We start from the raw sequence: 7129 nt of genomic DNA on the forward strand, positions 1-7129 counted from the left end.
GGGATCGGATGTTGCTTATAGGACTCCGCTTCGGCACCTTATGAAATCAAAGTGCTTTGGGTTCCGGGGTGTAGGTGGCAGAAGCTGAAGCTTAAAGGAATTGACGGAAGGGCACCGCCGAGGGCGTGGAGCCTGCGGCTTAATTTGACTCAACGCGGGAAGCTTGCCCAGGTCCAGACATGGCAAGGATTAATGTAGAGCCCGAGGAAGTGTTCACTGGCAGTTCTATGGGTGGTGGTGCCTGTGGCCGTTCACCCGGCTGGTGGAGGCCGATTTGTGCTAGTTGATTCACGCGTGTCACCAGGCAGGACCTCCGGCCGTGACTGGCTGGAACCAGCCCTCTGCCATAGCAGCTATGAAGGGACTATCGCCGGATTGGCGGCCGGAAGTTGAGAGGCAATAACCTGGATCTGATGCAGTGTATGCATGCAGGCCACTAGCGGCGCTGCGCTGATGTATTCAGCAGTCTCTTAGCCTTGTGAGCAGGCCGGATATCATGCAAAGTACATGTCGTGATGGGGATGAGATCATTGCAATTGTTGGTCTTCAACGAGGCCTGCTAGTAGCCCCCTATGAGTCATCAGCTCAGCGATGGCCCTCGTCCCTGCCCTTTGTACACACCGCCGTCAGCTCCCCTGCGAATTGGATGGTCCGGTGAAGTGTTGGATCGCGGCGGCCCGAGAGGCGTTTCGCCGCCCCCGACGTCGCGAAGTCCGTGAACCTTATCTCAGGCCCAGGGAAGGATCGTGCCTAAGGTTTCCGTAGGTGAGCCTCTGGAAGGATCTGGTGTCGTGACCCTGACCAAAACAGACCGCACGGTTATCTAGCCTGCTGGCGGCATCGTCGCTCAGCTTGGCAAAGTCCTCGACAACCTCATCTTTTTCGATTCCAGGACAGGGCAAAAGAACCCACGAGCGCAGTCAGAGTTTCTTGTGCCTAACGGGGATGTGGCTGGCTTCTTAGCCGCACCCAGTGCAATTCTATAATCCCACCGACTCTGCAGCTTAGCGGATATCTCGGCTCTGCGCTCGATGAAGAGCGTGGCAATCATCGATACCTGGGTGTGAATTGCGCAGAATCCCGCGAACCATCGAGTCTTTGAGCGCCAAGTTCTTCCGAGGCCTCTTGGCCGAGGCGCGCGCGCCCACAGGCGGCGTCACGCCCAATGCGCTCCCACCCAGCTAACCCCGGGGGTGGGGGCCCGGCGGCATGTGGCTCCTCGTCCCGCAAGGGCGGTGGGCCAAGTCCGGCTGCACGGCCTGCTCGTGCCGGACACAGCGCGTGGTGACCTCGCTGCAAACGCAGTGCCTCCGGCGTGGCCGACGCGATGGCCGAATGGACCTTTTAGCAGGGTGCATGGCAGCTTCGGCCCGCGACCCCAGGTCAGGCGGGACCTGCGCTGGGCTGTATATAAATAAAGCGGAGGAGAAAAACTTACAAGATTCCCCAACGGCAGGCCAGAACAGCCCAGCTTGAGATCAGGGCGGCTGTACCGTGGGTATGGTCTGGAGAGGCGTCCTCAGCTGACGGACCGAGCCCAAGTCCGGCTGGAGAGAGTGAGCCAGTCAGCTGGACCTGTATCACGAGGGCTGTCAACGAGTCAGGTTGTTGAATGCAGCTGACCAGGCGATGCGTCAAAAGGCTTCATCTGAGCTGAAGACCGATAAGCGAACAAATACCCTTGAGGAAAGATGAAAAGGACACGAGAGAGTCTCAAAAAGGTCGCAGAAATTGCAGGAGAAGCGGATGGGGGGCAGCCCGGCCTTGGCGATATGCGGAGCGGCGCCTGGTCGCGGCTCCGGCTTCGAGCGTGGACTGTTGGCCGGCTCTGCGCGGCCAAAGCCGGGGCCTTAGGTGCCTCGGTGGCCGTCGTCGGCCGCGGCGTTGCTGCGGCAGCGAAGGCGTGTCCCTGGAGGCACTGCGCTGGCGACCTCGCGGAGCTCCCCATCGGCCGTCCCGAAACGGACAAGGAGTCTGAGCATGCTGATGTTGGTGATGGCCGGGTTCTAAAACCTGGGATGCGCAAAGGAAAGGCGTAGTAGGGAGGCCCTCGGAGCCTTTGCTAGCCCTGATCTTCTGTGAAGGGTTCGAGTTGGAGAGCGCGCCGTCGGGACCGCAGCGATGGTGAGACTATGCCTGGCGAGTGGCTGCAGAGCTCTGGTGGAGGCTCGAGGCGATGACGTCTGACGTTAACAAGTGCGACTTGCGGTAAACAGGTGCCAGCGAAAGACTAATCGAACCATCAAGTAGCTGGTACCCTCCGAAGTTTCCCTCGGGGATGGCTGGAGCACCATTGCGAGATCTCCTCTCAGGTGAAGCCACTGATTAGAGGCATCGGGATAGCCGCCCTGTGAGGCCCTGTCCTCAAACTTTAAATGGGGCAGGATGGTGCGGCTGCTCAGGTGAGGCAGCGCCCAGGCCTCAGGTACGCCAAGTGGGCCATTTGGTAGTAGCGGCGGACGTGCGGGATGAACCCCGGAAGCCGGGTTACTGGTGCCCACCTTCGCGCTAACCTGAACCCACAAGGGTGTTGGTCGATTAAGACAGCAGGACGGTGGTCATCGGAGAGTGAGCTCAGCCAGATGTGTGTAACAACTCACTGCCGGAATCAACTAGCCCAGCTGGATGGCGCTGACGCATTCCCACACCCGGCCATCTGGTGGCATGTGCCGAATGAAGTAGGAAGGCGCTGGCGGCCATTTGCCGCTCTAGAACGCGAGCCGTGGGCGTGTGGTGGATCTTAATTAGTAGTAGCAAATATTCAAACAAAGACTTTGAAGGCCGAAGAAGGAAAAGGGTTCCATGAGCACTTGCACATGGGTAGCCGATCCTAAGGGACAGGAGTAACCCCGGCGAATAAACGCGATCAGCGCGTGCAGAAGGGAATGGGTTAAGATTTCCCGAGCGAGGATGTGTGGGATTGGCCGGCGACGTTAGGAAGTCCGGAGAACCGCCGGCGGGGAACACCGGGAAGGGGTCTCTGCCAACGGCCTGCCAACCCTGGGGCTCAGTTTAGCCGGAGAGTAGGGTGTCCAGTGGTGGGAAGAGCACCGCCGTCGCGCGGTGTCCGAGGGGTGCGCCCAGCGGCCCATGAAAATCAGGACCAGTACACAGTCGTACTCATATACATCAGGTCTCCCAGGGTGAACAGCCTCCCAGCCAGCCGGAACAATGTAGGCAAGGAAGTGGGCAAAGCAGATCAATAACTTGGGGAAAAAGATTACATTTCCGAGGACAGGCTCGGGGGTTGACCCCGGAACCCGTCGGCTGTCGGCGGATTACTTTCAGGCTGCTCTGCCATGGCGCAGCCCGGTCGCCAGCGTGCAGTGGAGGGGACGGGCAGGGAATGAATACACTCAGGGCACAGGCGCTGAAACAGTCAGTCAGGCGTCTGGTTCAAAGGAGAATCAGGCTGTTGAGTAAAACAAAACATTGCGATGGTCCCGCGGATGCTGAAACGCAATGTGATTTCTGCCCGGTGCTCTGGTCATCAAAGTGGAAGAAATTCAGCTGGCGGAGTGGCAATGGAAGTACTGACTCTCTTAAGGGCAGCCAAACCTCCAGTCATCTATTCAGTGGCAGCGCATGAATGGATTAGCGAGATTCCCACTGTCCCTGTCTACTCAGAGACCATGTGAGGGCGGGCTTGTGAATCAGCGGGAAAAGAAGACCCTGTTGAAAGCTAGACTCTAGTCAGGCTTTGTGGAAACGAGCTTGAAGGTGTAGGATAAGTAGTGAGCAACTTACGGGCGCAAGTGAAATACCACTACTTTTTTTTAGCGTTATTTTACTTATTAATTGGAATTGACAAGAGGCAGTCCTCCTTTTGGCTCCAGAGACAGTTTCTGGTGATCATGAAGAACATTGTCGAGTGGGGGAGTTTGTTTGAGGCGTTGTCTATTAAAGATGCATGGTGTCTAAGATAACCAACAGGAAAAAGCAAATCAAATAATAATGAACATAAGGTACTTCGTTTTGGATTCTAGTTTTGAATACAGTCGGACGGTAAGCGTGGCCTATCAGATCCTTTGATCTTGGAGTTTGAGGCTAGAACTGTGAGAAAAGTTACCACAGGGATAACTGGCTTGTGGCAGCCAAGCGTTCATGGCAGGCGGTGCCCTGATCCTTTTCAGTGTGGCTCTTCCTATCATTTGTGACAGATTCACCAAGTGGATTGTTCCACCCTGGCCAGGAGCATTGAGCTGGGTTTGAACCACCAGGCAGAGACAGGTGGTTACCCTACTGATGACAGTGTGAATAGTATTAACTAAACAGAGGACATTGATTCCACACAATTGGTCATCGCGCTTGGTTGAAAAGCAGTCATGGCTACCGTGTGCTGGATGCTGACTGAGCGCCTCCAAGTCAGATAAGCTAATAGCAACGCCCTAACCATGCCCAGCTCGACCAGTGGGGCATTGCGTAAAGACTTAAAATCCTTGTGGCTAAGCAGGTCCGGCCGATGTGCCGTGGCCGGCGCCTCAGCTTCCTTCCATGGGGCGGTGAGCTGAATCTTGCAGGCAGCCATCTGACCAGTTGCCGTGGCAGAGTGGCCCTGCTGCCCTGATCCACTGAATCCAGCCCCATTAGCGGATTAATCTCCCCCAGCTCTTCATTTCACAGACCGGGGTTTCCATTGGCTTTTGCCCAGTAGCTGCTGATGCATCCAAAAGCTCCTCAGTGACCACACTGGATAAAGCACCAAGTCATGGGGAAAGTACACAAAGGTCTAACGGAAACCACCTAGCAACTTGAATGCGAACTGTGGTGTCGTGCACATGCATGTTTGAGAATTTACAAAGTCATTGACATACAAACCCGCCTTTGTGCAGAGAGAACATATGAACTCAATGTAGGTGTTTGCCGTAGACTTGAATGATGATTCATAATCCGTGCATTCATATGCCCGTGCCGGATGGACGTCTAAGTCTGCAAAGAATCTGGATGCATTAGTGCAAAACCAGAATGTCGTTGGTAACCGGAGAGGTATGCGCAGAGATGGAATATGATTTGTACCAGGAACAACCATACCAGCCGAGGCGAATGATTTGCCACCACTCTAATAGTTGACCAAAATATGTGAATACAATTGCCGCAAAGGCCGGATATCGCCTGGAAACGTGACGAGCAACTGCCTGATGCACTTCACAAAGCAGCCCATCCGGCAGAATCGGCTAAAAGCGGCTGAAGTCCAGGGCGCCGGCGTCAGGCTTGATCCAGCGACCGCGGCGTACAGTGGTCGTGGCAGCAACTGGTCGAAAATCGGTGAAAAACATGGCGCGGCAACCAGAAAACGGCGGTTCAAAGGCCGCGACCGTCGGGCCGGCGGTCGGAAAAGCGTCTAACGACCGCGGTGGACTATAAACCAGGGTGAGCGTATGGCGTTATCTGGTGAAAAACCATGGCGGCAGCAGAAGCAGCGATGCACGAACTAAAGCCTGGCTGACCAGGCGTGGTCGGAAATCGTCTAACGACGGTGGAGTACTCAGTGGGGTGACCTTGTGATGGAATCGATTGAAAAAACATGGCGGCGGCAGCCAGCAGCGATGCGAACCGAAAAGCGGCTGTCCAGACTGTGACGTGGAAATGTCTAAACCACAGGTGAATTATCGTCGGTGAAGCGTAGCGTGATTATCTGATGTGAAAAACAAAATGCCGGCAGCCAAAAAGCGGCCGGACCGGGCAAAAAGCGGCTAAGTAGGGCGGCGTCGGAAAAAGCGATCTAGCATTTCTTGATGGACTATTGGCAAGATGAAGCGCGCGGCGAAAGTGAGATCGATCGAAAAAACCCCTTGTGCGGCAGCCAAACGGCAATCCACGACTACGCTTATTAAAGATGGGCAGCGCTCGATGATCTCACCATTCCGATTGATACTCGATGGTGTGTGTGTGATGGATCTGATTAAAAACCATAGTAGCGGCAATGGCAGCAGTTGGGCAAAGCGATAAATTGGGTGGCGTGGGCGTCGCGAGCCACGATGGAGTATATTGAATTGAAGCGTAGCGGTGGGAATGCGTTGAAAAACCATGGCGTGACAAACCCGCAGCAATGATCACAGACTAAAAGCATTCGTCGAACCGACGGCAATCGATCTAACGACAAATTGAAAGTAAGCGATACGATTGGTATTGTGGCGGTAAATAGGTGAAAAAATAGCGTGCGGCAACTAAACGACCAGATATTAAAAGCGGCTAAGTCAAGGGCCAGCGATGGGCGTCCAACGACAAGATTGCGATATGACGTCAGACAAGCTGTGTGAGTGAGATCGTTGAAAAACCATGCGTGGCGGCAGCCGAAAAACGTGATGCGAACAACGACTAAGTCGGGCGGCCGTGGAAAAAGCGTCGCGAAACAGATGAGAACTATGATCGATTTTGACATGGTCAATCACGGTGAAAAAACAATGGCGGCAGCCGAAACAGCGATCTGCCTGGAACGCTTATTCGTCAGGCCGTGACAATTGAATATCTCGCGAACCATGGTGCAGGAAGTATGATCGAATTGAAGCGTAGCGGCGGTCAAATCGATTGAAAAACCATGGCGCGGCAGCTAAAAGCGGCCGGTTGAACAAAAAGCAGCTAAATGGGCAAGCATGGAACGTCTGGAAACCACGGTGGACTATGGTAGGTGGAAGCGTAGCGGTCGAAATGCGGTGAAAAAACCATGTAGCGACAGCAAAGCGACAGTTCGGGCAAAAAGCAGAAAGCTAAATCGTTGACATTGGAAAAACGTCTAACATACGATGGACTATGTTGAATTGAAACGCGGCGGTGGCTTCAATTGAAAAACCATGAAAGCGCTGACAACTAAAGCGACGGTTAAGACCGCGGCTAAGTGGGGCGGCGTCAGGCGTGCAACCACGGTGGACTATAGTGGGTGAAGCAGCGGCGGTCGAAATACGGTGAAAAAAACCGCAAACGTGACAGCCAGCGGTTAGGGCAGCGGCTCAAGTGGGGCGAAAGCGTGGAAGCGTCGCGACCACGGTGGGGAGATATGATGGGTGAAGCGCGTGTGGGTAATGCGGTGAAAAACCATGGCGGCAATAGAAAGCGTAGTGCAGGCAAAAACGGCTAAATGGGGCGGCGATGTCGGGCGTCTGCTGACGGTGGACTCTGGTCAGGTGAAGTA

The sequence above is a fragment of the Lolium rigidum genome, chromosome 3 (assembly GCF_022539505.1).
Source record: "Lolium rigidum isolate FL_2022 chromosome 3, APGP_CSIRO_Lrig_0.1, whole genome shotgun sequence".
Classification (NCBI taxonomy): domain Eukaryota; kingdom Viridiplantae; phylum Streptophyta; class Magnoliopsida; order Poales; family Poaceae; genus Lolium; species Lolium rigidum.